The sequence below is a fragment of the Rhinolophus ferrumequinum genome, chromosome 2, assembly GCF_004115265.2.
Source record: "Rhinolophus ferrumequinum isolate MPI-CBG mRhiFer1 chromosome 2, mRhiFer1_v1.p, whole genome shotgun sequence".
Lineage (NCBI taxonomy): Eukaryota > Metazoa > Chordata > Mammalia > Chiroptera > Rhinolophidae > Rhinolophus > Rhinolophus ferrumequinum.
The window spans coordinates 98,651,788-98,664,036 of NC_046285.1; the positions used below are offsets into that span (position 1 = coordinate 98,651,788).

Consider the following 12,249-nt stretch of genomic DNA (forward strand, 5'->3'; position numbering starts at 1 on the left):
TTGTCCCATTGGGCTTCACTTAAAAAACACACGTTCAAAGATAGAATTATTAAGAATTTTAAGATGATGGCAATGGAGCATGAAATCAGTGTGGGGCGCCTCTGAGTGTGGGACTCTGTGCAGCTGCTCAGCTCCTACACCCATGATGCTGTCTCTGATCGGTCCCTCCCACCTCATCCCACGGCCGCTGTCCTGGCTGAGCCCTTCACCGTTGCTCCCCGGGAGGACCACAGCCACCCTGACTTCGTCACGGGTCTCTCCAGTTCATCCAGCACAGGCCACTGGAAGGATTTCTCTGAATTGCAGGTCTGACAACACCACATGCCTGCATACAAGCCTGCAGGAGCTCCCATCTGCCTTTAGGTTAGAACTCAGACCTTCGCGAGGCAGTGCGTACTTCTCCAGCCTACACACTGGCCTCGCTGCGAGTCTACGAGCTCCGTCTGAGCCTGCGCACAGCCGTCTGCTGAGTGAGGTTCATTTTCACCTGGTTGGCTTCTGCTCTTTAGGCATCACCTCCCACCTGGCAGCCCTCCTGGCCTTTCGCCTTTCAGGCTGGTCAGATGCCCCTCACCCTCCACCCACCCCATGTGCTTCCTCTACCACAGCTTTAATGATCACCGAAGCGTAATATTATAACAGTATAGAGAGAGAAGTGATGGGCGGCTCCTCCTCTATTCAGAGTCCAAGGTTCATGAGGAACCCTTGAACCTGGAGAAGACATTCTGGACGAGAAGTCAGACCAGGGAACTTGCCCTGGCTCCATCACCAGTTGACTGTGTGACCTTCTGTGCAGCCGAAAGTGAAATGCTTCCCTGGCATCTCAGAGAGCTGCTGGGAGGATGATAACGAGCAAGGAGATGGCAGAGCTCTCCTTAAAGGTGGAAAATTTTATTTAAAGAGTGGGAATGAATAATTATATTTTCTTAAAAATCAAAGACGAAGCTGTTACACTGAGACTTGTTCTGAAGGCAATCCCCGAAAGCACTTTTGCATGTTCAAATTATATATAAAGAGCGACCATTTGAAAGGCTAGCACTCACGTGGATACATAAAGCGCACTGTATCTCAGATACAAACACTCTGATTCTCGTTACTGGGGGTAGTTACGTTCTGTACAGTCACTGCTTTACAGCACGGAATTACCAAATACCGAACCATTGTTCCTAGCAGAATTCATAACCGTGTTGTGTTATGTGTGTTTCTGTTTAAAGACACCTTATTTATTTTCGATTCCTTAACATTGAATCAGGCCAACAGCCGATTATCGCTCACGCCGGAGGACGTCTTTCTAACACCCACCTGTTCTTCGTAGGCCCATCCCAGCCTTCCTGCCCTTAGGGACACCAGACAGCACTCCTGGGACCACAACAACATCACCAACACAAAACACAAAAATGTGAAAAACACGCCCTGAGTAGACAATGAAGATGACACCTGTTAACAGTGTGACAGCTGAAACCAGGGCCGAGTGTCGTCTTGTTCCACCTCAGCTGGGACCACGCACATGAGGGTGACTCTTATTTGTCTCTGCTCCGTGCAAGCCCGGGAATGGCCAGGAAAGCGTCATGCATATTGATTTGGGGGATTCCAAATACATGTTAGCGAGTAGGCGAATTTGCAAATATGGAATCTGCGAGTAATGAGGTTCAGTTATAGATACCAGTGAGCGAGGTGTCAGATTTTCCTCGACTTAACCATCCAGAAGATGTCCAGGAGCCAAGAGCTAGAAAACAGACTCCTGGGGGGTGGTGAATAAAGGAGACAGAACAGGGCTCATAAATAAGGGATGTAATCACTCAAATGTCATCAAAGTGGTGTATATAAAATAAGACAACAGATTAAAGAGAGCAAGGATAAGATGAGGGCAGAGGTGACAACTGTGGGCAAAGGAAGGAAGGCTATGGAAGAGTAAATAAGAGCTCACGGGAGAATAAAGCAAGTGTGAGCTCCTGGGGCCATTCAGTGAAGCTGAGTCTACCGGAGAAGGTTTAAACCAGGCCCTGGGGTAAGCGTGCCAAGGACTCAATTAGGATGAATATAGAGATTGAGGCCAGGCCAGCCTAATTGCCGTGTGGGCGCCCGTATTTCTTTACATTTGCCCAGCCTCCCCTGTTTCTGTGAAATACAAAGGAAGAAATGCTGTTACTTCCCCTAATTCTAAGGTTGAAACCAAAGTAGGGGACGCTAAATGACCTGTCCAAAATCCTCCATTGAGCCCAGGAGGAGGCTGTAATGGATATAGCCAGTCACCCACCCTGTTCCCCAAGCCCAGCAGTTTGGATACACTGTTTACATTTGTTTCAAGTTTTAGAAACTTCCCCACTCTGGTTTTGTTAACCGCTTAGGGAACAAAGCCTGTTGCGTCAAAAGGATACAGCAAACTTGTCCTGGCCCTAAATCCAATCGTCCTAACCTTCCAAATAGCTTTCTGAGATTTACAGTGCTACTCTGCAAACGTCATCATCCCTAAAGTAAAAAAAGAAAAACAAACAAGAAAAAAAAAGCAAAGTTTCATTATTCTGAGCAGTGAAATCACTATATAATTTCCCAATTAACTGAGTAAAGCACCAAATGAATGCCCTGAAGTCTTCATTTCAGCCTTGAACATAACACATGAACCTTGATCGTCCTACACATGCCCAAAGTGGGCAGACGTGCAATAACCAGTTCAGAGTTGAAAGGATGTTTAAGGGGTGGGTGGGAAGCAGCATCTGTCCGCCCCCACATCCGTGTGTTGGGCAGTGTTGGGCCTTCTGGTTGGTCAGCTTCGCTGAGTGTTTCTGAGAGCCTTTTGTTGGACATGGGGATAGAGCCACTTCCAAGTTTGGCCAATTTCAAGCAGAAAAGATCGAGTGTAGATTTCATATCTGAGTTTTAAGTGCTGGTAAAAAAGTTGCATTAAGTTATCAAATGCACTGCGATCCCACATGAATCGCCAAGTGGCTCTGAGGCTTGAGGGTTACTCTGCATCCCAAAGGAAGAAAAAGTGATCTGTTTAGATGCTTGGGGCAAATGGAGATTGATCCAGTTACTGTTAAACTAATCTAATCCAGATGGGGTATGCTGAATACCTTTCTGGGCTTGGTACCTGGTTACTGAGCAAGGTATCTGTTCATTTGTATAGGCTTTGAAAACCTTTGGTTGAAAAGGCTCAAAGGAGCTCCTAGCTATTTTGTTATGTTCAAAATAAAACAGAGGAATCATGATTGCAATTCAAGTCCAACACAACGTTTAATTTTTAATCAATTGATTCATAACCTTTTCTCTCGTTCCCTCCGTATATGTGTGTATACATATGCATTTTTTTTTAATATATGTTGTAAATGAAGGAGTGAGTCTTCTTTGTGGGGTCTTTAAGGATCAGTCCCACATGGCCATGGAAGTTACACTTGGAGAGGCATACGAAATTAAAGGACTTATTATACTCACAGGTCCTAGAGGAGGGAGGCATGGCAGGGAGCCATATGGGAGGAGCGCCCAGGAAGCAGCTCAACCAAACAGGTGGGGAGCTGAGAGACAGAGAGGATCCGTGGGCAGTGCCTTTTTGGGGGGTCAGGTGGAGTACACAAGCAAAATGCATGCGGGATTTTCTTGGTCCTTTGAATGTCACTAGGTCACAGGGGAGCGTGAGCAGGGGAACTTGTGGCAGGGACAAGTCTCATCACCCTGGCCCTGCTGGTCATTGCCCACAGACTGTGCGTGGAGATGCTGAGGCATCAGGATGATAGGAGGTCTTCAAACTTGACAGTGCAATTATATAGAGAGCTCTGTACACACTGGGTGGTGTGGGTTGCTTTGAGGATTAGAATCTTCTGGTCTGCTCTTGCTCTGCTGGTTCTCCTCACTCTCTCACCCACTCATTCACTTAGAATCTATTCATTGTCCTCCTACTGTATGTCAGACTCTTTCTAGGTGCTGGAGGGAGAGCAATAAATAAGACAACGTCCCTGCTTATGTTTAGAAGGGGAGAAACCGACAGTGTCTTATACAGTGAAATACAGCAGAACCATGTGGGGGGCGGGAGGTGTGCTGGTTTGCACAGTGGCCATGGGTTATATCTGAACAAAGGGCAGAAGGAAGGGACGGAGGGGGGAAGCTCATATTTGGAGGAAGAAGGTTTCAAGCCAAAGAAGGAACAGCCAAAGCCAAAGTCCTGAGGTCGGGATACGCTTGGTAAGTTTTGAGAAACAAGAAGACCTCTGTGGCCGGAGCTGAGGGGGACAACAGTAGGTGAGGTCAGTTAGGTAGAAGGGGTCCCAGTGCCATAAGGACTTTGGATTTTTGTCTAAGTGAGTTGTAAAGCCATATAATCAATTGACCTGTGTAGACACGTACTTTGGCAGGCACAAGGATTTGAACTCCATACACATTAATAGGCACATGGGTATCCACACAGGAAAATGCACTTAAAATATATATATATATATATATATATATATATATATATATATATATATATATGAATCTACAGGGGAAAGTGTGGGGCTTGATGAATGGGAGGGGGTGGGTGTGCAACAAGAGGAAAAAAAAAGGAGACGATGGGAGAAAAAGTAACAAGATAAATAATTGGGTAGCTCTCAGAAAGCAGAATTAAATACAAAAATGCAAAGTCCAGGGGGAGTGGAAAAGTCTCTTCTATGTGCTTAGAAATGGTGACAAGCGGCCGTGTGGCACACTTGAAAGATGAAAAGTGCTAATTTCTCAAGGCAGAAAAGTCACAGAGAGCTGGCGTTGTTGTGAGCAGACAACTTCCAGGATTATTTTTTCCATCATTGATAAGACATTTGAGAGTATTTGAATCACATGCACTTTGCGATTCATTTACATGCTCTAGAAACAATGGTAAGCATGGAAATTTTGTAGGTTTTATTTTGTTTTGTGCCCTTAGAAATAGTAAATTTTATTTGGCTTTAAGAAAACCAAGCAGTTTTATTGTCAGAATAGCAGAGTTTATTGAGGAAAAGTGGTCGGCAAATGGATTTCAGGAATTTGGAGACTAAAAAGTGGCATAGCAGAAACCAGAAAACGTATCCGAATTAGCACTGAGCCGGTTCTTTTCGGGGAGAATTTTGCTCGTTTCTGCTTCCGTGGCGACCTCACACCTGGGCATGAGGGGTTAACAGCCGCTACCCATCCTGAAGATGAGCTCCTCTTTGGGGGGAAATTTTATAGACTATGGAAGCAAACATCATTTACTCTTTTACCAGATGTTTTGTCCCACGGCTGAGCTGGGAAGCCGTGGATTTGGGGTGCTCCTCGCCCTTGCTGTCTTTCGGGCTTCCTTTTCCAGAGTTTGGACTCCCAATCACTTTTCCTTCTAGTACACTCATGATCTTCTCAAGGAATGGAACGGACGTGCCCAGCCACCCTATAAGGTGCCCTACGTATGCTATTCCTTATCACCTGCACAGCAAGCCTGTAAAATAGGCACGAGTCGCCCATTTTACAGATGAGGAAACTGAGCTCTAATGAGGTCATACTCAATGTGCCCAAATAGGCATCTGATGTGAGAGGTTCCAAAGCCTGAATTCCTAACGTCATAGCTTGTGGCCACCACCTCGGTGCTTTGGCATTTCTTATCCAGTCCAGCACTGTCCGGAGCACCACACCAGGCTGCCCAGTCCTAGCCCCTCTCCCACTGTCATGCCTGCGAGCATTCCATCAGAGCCTGCTAGTCTCAGCTTTCCACTTTTGCTAATGCACTTTTTAAAAGTCAGTAGCGTTGTGCAGGGTGGTGATGGGTAGGCTAATTAATGAGAGCTCTAATCCCATCTATCTCCTTTGCAATTTAACTCACTTTGATTATAGCTTTTCAGTAGCAATGTCTTAAAGAAATGAATCCCTCAACAGGGACAGAAGGTCACATGCAGTGGTGTCAACAACACCATCACAAACCAGTGAGATGTGTTTGCTGAAAGTTTTTCGTATGTCTCAAAGTCCTACCAGCTTTCTACTGAACACAAGTAAGTACTTGTTGACAGAAGGCTGGAGTGGTCAGGGTCAGCTAGCTGCTGAAACCCACAACTCCCAAATCTCTGTGGAATAACAGAACAAAGGCTTATTTCTTGCTCATGCATTGGTCTGGCATAATTAGAAAATAGAGGAGGCTGTGCTCCGTGCAGTCATTCAGGGGCCCAGGTTCCTTCCAGCCTGTGCCTCTGTCATCTTCTGGGTCCTCAGAGTCTGACATTGGCGCTTGTATCTTCCATGTATGACAGCAGACAGAGAGAGGGAATGGAGTGGCACGTTGACTCCCAAAGGTCAGATCTGCAAGTGACAAATCTCACTTCTGCCCTCTTTCCATTGGCCAGAACTTTCCATTGACCCACTATATTGCAAGGGGGACTGGAAAATATGCTCCTCCCATGGGCTCGGGAAGAAAATGTATTGTCCCTGTCTTATCTGGATTCTCAGGTCACCTTCTGCCCTCCTCTGGCTGGTTTTGGGACCAGGATCTGAGCTCATCACTTAAGAGTGGTAATACCTACACTTGGTCATCCCTACCACTGTGACTCGCCCTCCAATATCTAAGAAACAGGCTGATGGCTCTTGTTTTCTTCAAAATTAAACTCCAGGCTCCAATTTTCTTGCCAAACCTGGGACTAGAGAAAGGGCTTAAACTAAAGTCTAAGTTCACTTTTTGATCTTAATGCTCTTCGGGGTATGGTGCCCAGTCATGAGCCCTTTATCCATGGTGGGGCCTTTCGTGAACCCCAAGCAACACTGACTCATTGCTCTAAAGCTGCGTGGGCTGCCCCTTCCTCTGGCTCCTGCCAAATCTCTAAACACACTCACAAACACAAAAGGAAAAAAACCACCCTTTTCTGGAAAAGAACTTCAAACATGTAGCAACACCTTTGCGTATTTGCGAAGAAAAGGGTGTGGTCTCTTATCTGAAGCATTAACTGAGGAGAAGGTGCCACTTTCTTTTTTTAAAAAAAGAAAAAGGTCAGGGGAGGCAAGGACAATAGAATTGAATTCCATTCTCTTCCCAGAAGTGAGGTTGTGAAATTGGCCCCTGGTGATTAGGGGACTTTAGCACACGGATGTGGGGCCAGAGACTGGTAGACTTCCATCCTGTGCTAAGGGTGACTCAGCCAACACTAGCCCTCAGAAAACTGGGACTTTCGAGGGCTCTGGCCTCAGAAAAGAAAGAGAGGAAGAACATTAGTCTGGCGTCTTCTAAATATTGGTAACTTTCAAAACCTTAATTATTTAGAAGAAAAGAGTGAGAGAAAGAAGGGAGAAAGGAGAGAAGGAGGGAGGGAGGGAGGAAAATTCCCTTTCCCTCCAAACTCAGCAGTGACATTGCTGGACCACGAAGGCAGCTACAGAGCTGTGTGCTTGTCTCTGTGTTGACCACCTTGTAAACCATCAATGCTCAGCGCAAAGAGGGCTAACTGGGATTGCAACTTGATTATCTTTGCCCCGGCGACAGCTCTCGGTAACGTCGTATGCCACACCTTAGAGTTGTGCAGTCTACCCATTAGATCGTCTCGGGGCTTTGAATCCTCTGCTCCTCTCTCCTCCTGCCCATCACCCGCCTCATGACGAGGATTCTGTAGCCATAGGGGATGCGGAAGTGCCTTCTGAAAGCACCCAAGATAGATGCAGCTCTTAGCACTGACCGTGTTTCATGGAGCTCAGTGAATGTTCCCTAAGAACGATGTACTTGACACTAAGCTTCAGATGCTTCATAGAAAAGCGGTGGTGGTCAGATACGTGCGGGGGATTCTACCTCCTGTGTCTACACCCAGACGGTCCCAGGGCACGTTGGCATGTCTGTGGCTCTGATAAGTCCTGCAGAGAAAGAACTGTGTTTACCATGTTTTAACTTATACGCCCCCGGCTTGTTTAGTCATAGGACCTCCTTTCTCCCCTGCATGATATCTGTTCCTCCCGTAGAACACTTTGGGGCACACCCCCATGATTCTTTGAAAATCAGTCCTTTATGTCCTGGTCATTCTCTGGTCACTGGGTTACTTTTGTATAAATGGGATTTTCTTATACGTGTGGTGGGGGTAAGGATCCCAAGAATGACTTCCCAGGTCTTTCTGAAGACGGAGGAGACTGCCTGCCCCTCTCAGGGGTTCCTTTCCCAGGAACTGTTCATCTACCTTTAAAAAAAGGAAGACATAAAAGCCTTTATTTACACTACTCTAAGATTTGCCCAGCCCAAGCCTTTCACAATATTCCTTTTGAGGAAAGTTCTAGCTGTGACTGCAGGAGTGTCCGCTGGCACACAGTGGGGAGATTCACCAGGAAAGAGAGTATCTTGGAGTCAAATGTAAGATGTAAGAAGGCCCCTGAGCCTTGAAGCTCATAGTCTAAACCCTCCCATTTCTCCCTTCCCCCCAGATTAACAAGGATCAACAGAGTATTTCCAGGCCGGTCCAGGATTTGTTAACAGAGTGCACACTTCTGCCTTCTCCCAGGGCCGTAAATATTTGCCCACAAATATAGAGCTAGTGTGAAAATGCTGGCCAAGAGTATTAAGAAATAAAGCATTTTTCACTGACCCAACATGATGGCACGTTGGATCCAGAGAGAACCATTAACAAAAAGCTGTAGTAGTGGTCTTTCTTTAAAAAGGATCTCTCTTGAACCAGCCAAGAAACCAAAGAGTTGGGGGCTAAGTGCTAGGGTCAGAATGATTGTGTTCCCCCAAAATTCGTATGTTGACATCCTAACCCCCAAAGGTGATGACGTGTTACCTCTAACACGTAACCTCTAACACGTGTTACCTCTACCCATCACATTGGAAACAATGCACGTACATACGTGCCTAGACCTCTCCCAACTTGAACCCAATCACAGTTATTTAAAACATCTCTCCCTCATGGCAGTTCTTAGAAATACAGTCCTAGTTCTCTCCTCATCTTCGTCAGGTTGTTGTGTAAACTGTATTAATTTCCTATGGCTGCTGTAACAACTTACCATACCCTTAGTGGCTTAAAACAGCACAGGTTCACTCTCTTACAGTTCTGGAGGTCACGAGTCTAAAATCAAGGTGTTGGCAGGGCTGTGGTCCTTCTGGAGCCTTCAGGGCACAATCTATTTCCTTGCCTTTCCCAGTTTCTAGAAACTGCCTACAATCTTTGGCTCACGGCTCCATCACTCCAACTGCTGGTCCCATTGCCACATCTCCTTTTCCTGACTTTGACCTTCTTGCCTCCCTCTTATAAGGACCCTTGTAATTATATTGGTCATCTGGGCACATCTTCACGTCTCAAGGTCCTTAACTTCATCACAAATGCAAAGTCCCTTTACAACATAAGGTAACACATTCACAGGTTCTGGGGACCGGGACATGTGGACACCTCTGTGGGGCGTTCTTCTGTCTACCACACGATCCATCCTCAACTGCTACTCACTTTTCAACCTTTTCCAAACAGGTTTCTGTCTCCACCTCCCATCCCAAATGCCTCTCACAATGGTGCTTGATGTCCTGAAAGCAACACATAGTTCTTCCTGACCCCTAAGCATCTTCTGGCACAGGAGGCTAATCAGAATGAGACAAGGGGGTGCTCCCGGGAAGGACCATAAAGGGTGAGGGCTGATGGCGTGTCCCCATGAGCATGTCCTGCTGTCACTCTAGAGGAGTGTCTAGTGTGGATGTGGCCGGCTACAGAAGAAAGTTCCACAACTCGCCTTGGTCTATAAATCATCCATAGGCTCCTCAGTGCCTGTACTTTATTAGGTTAAATGTATTTGGTCAGATACCTGCAGGCAAAGGTTTTTTTAAACAAACGTTTTTATTTTCCTACATACAAAAAAAAAAAAAAAAGGTACAGATCCTAAGTGCGGATGAACTTTCACAAAGTAAAACATGCATGCACCCTTCGGCTCAAGAAACAGCTTTGCCAACTCACCTGAATGCCCCCTCATGTCCCTTCCCTGTCACTAACCCTTAGCCTTCCAAAGGTAATGCTGTCTCTGGGAGACAGGTGATTTTTCATTTGTTTCCTTTTAAATAGACTTCCTGTTTTAGAGACGTGTTAGGTTCACAGCAAAATTGAGCAGCAAGTTCAGAGATTTCCACGTACCCCTGAACCCCCATAGTACCCTCACTATCAACACCCCTCCCCAGAGTGGTCCCTGTGTTACAAGCAATGAGCCTATATTGACACGTGATTGTCACCCAGAGTCCGTAGGTTACACGAGGGTTCTCTCTCGGTGTTGCACACTCTGTGGGTTTGGACAAATGTATCGGGACTTGTATCCAGCATTACGGTGTCACACAGAACAGTTTCAGTGCCCTAAACATCTTCTGGGCTCACTATTCATCCCTCCCTCCCATCAAATCTCCGGCGACCCCTGATCTTTTTACCATCTCCATAGTTTTGCCTTTTCCAGAAGGTCATATAGTTGGAATCATCCAGGACGGAGCCTTTGCAGATTGGTTTCCTACACGAAGTAATATGCATGTAACGTTGTGTCTTTTTGTGGCTTCGTAGCTCATGTCATTTTAGTGCTGAATGTATTCCCTTGTCTGGACATAGGCACAAGTGTTTGAGGGAGGAATTGGACTGAGTCTAGAGCAAGTTTTACTGCTGAAGAATCTTCTTTGTATGGGCATTGTGTTAAGACTGACATATTGGTGGGCAGGTCTCCCCTCCCTCATACGAGTGCAAAAGGGCCTGAAAGACCTCCAGTTAGTCCATTCTTTGCATTGAGCTCCTGCCTCCAGAATATCACTCTCAGAACATGAAGCTGGTAGGCAGGGGGCTCGGCCACTGCCCTGCATGCATGTTGTGTTTTAATGCAAATGTCCCATGGAGGTCAAGTCCTGTGTACTGGAGATAGACGATGTGACAAATAGACAGAAGAAAAGCAATGGCCCAAACCCAGCAGAGGTTTCCTTCTCAGTCGTGTAACAGTCTGTGGAGCAGGCAGCTCTTCTCTCTCTGACTCCAGGACTCAGGCCCCTTCTGTCTTGTGGTTCCACCACCCCGAGGACCTTATCACGACTTCTGTCTAGGTGGAGTAGCGCATGGCCTTTTGGACAAACCAAAAACATGAAACCAAAGTCGTGCTCCCAGAATGAACATTTTAGTCAGCTGGTCAGCCAGCCTGGTCCTGGTGAATGATGGGGTGATGGACAGAAAAGTTTTAATGAGCGTTTGAAGAGACCCGAGTATGGGAGTACCAGCCTAGGGAGCTTGGAAGTGGGTGCTGGCCTGGGGGCAGTATCAGGGTGACTCTGAGTTCCCTGGTATGGCCATAACTGGGTGCTGAGGTCCCCCAAAGGATGCTGGAAGTTTCACAACTCATGGCTTTCTTAGGATGCACCTGTGTGTGGCCCACAATGGCCCATAGCCCGCTGACCACCAAGGCGTCTCTGCCTGGCCTCTTTGGGTGCCTGGCAGGGGACACAGGAGAGCGATGACATGGTTCCGACGAGCAGGACCCTGACTCACATACCTGCTGCCTGATGTCAGTTATGCTGCTCACGCTAGACTTTGCTTCTCTATGTGAACTTAACTCCGGATAGCTGATTTCTTGGCCGTTCTTAGGATGGTCTTCGAGTGGGGGAGGGGAGGTGCAGGGAGGGAGCTAAGGTCTGGATCAAGCGTGCCAGTGAGCGCTCCATCTTCCAAACACGGTGCATTGGCAAGTGTGACTGCCCTACAGCAGACCGTCTCAGGCCCTGTCACTGGGACTTTCAGGGAAGCCCAGGCAGCTAGACTGGGTGCCATTGCTGAGAATTACGGTTCTGAGAAGATTTTGAAACCTTAAACAGGAACAATTTAAGCATGGCCCGTCCGCGTGGGAATTGGGGAGTTCTGGAACTGCCTTCCTCTCCACCCCCTCCTCCTCCTCAAAGGCTGAGGGCTGCCAAACTCATCTCCCACACACCTCACCAAAAAGTCCCTGGCTCCTGTCCCAGCTGCCTTGCGATTGACCTTCTGAGGTGCGAGGAGGAGGAAAGGAATCCACATTTCGGAGGAACCTTCCTTCCTCCTTTCTGAGAAGCAGTCCAGGCTGCCCACGCCTGCCAGTCCATCTGCCTCGCTTCTCAGAGCCCAGGGCCCAGCGCAGCCCATCCAGCCTGGTGATTTCTCAAACCACCAGGGAGGCTGGGGTTGGGAGCCTGTTAGTTTGCTGGGGCTGCTGTAACAAGTGACCACAAACTTGGGTGACTGAAAGCAACAGGAACTCATGCTCTCACAGTACCAGAGGCCTCAAGTCTGAAATCAAAGGTCATGCTGTCTCTGAAGCTTCTAGAGAAGAATCTTTCCTGCT

General features: G+C 47.2%; 1 protein-coding gene across 5 annotated transcripts in view; it reads left to right on the forward strand.

Annotated features, from left to right (window-relative positions):
• EVA1C (eva-1 homolog C) overlaps window positions 1-12,249 on the forward strand; it is a 71,697-nt gene that overhangs the window by 18,593 nt on the left and 40,855 nt on the right. The gene's annotated exons all lie outside the window — the stretch shown is intronic.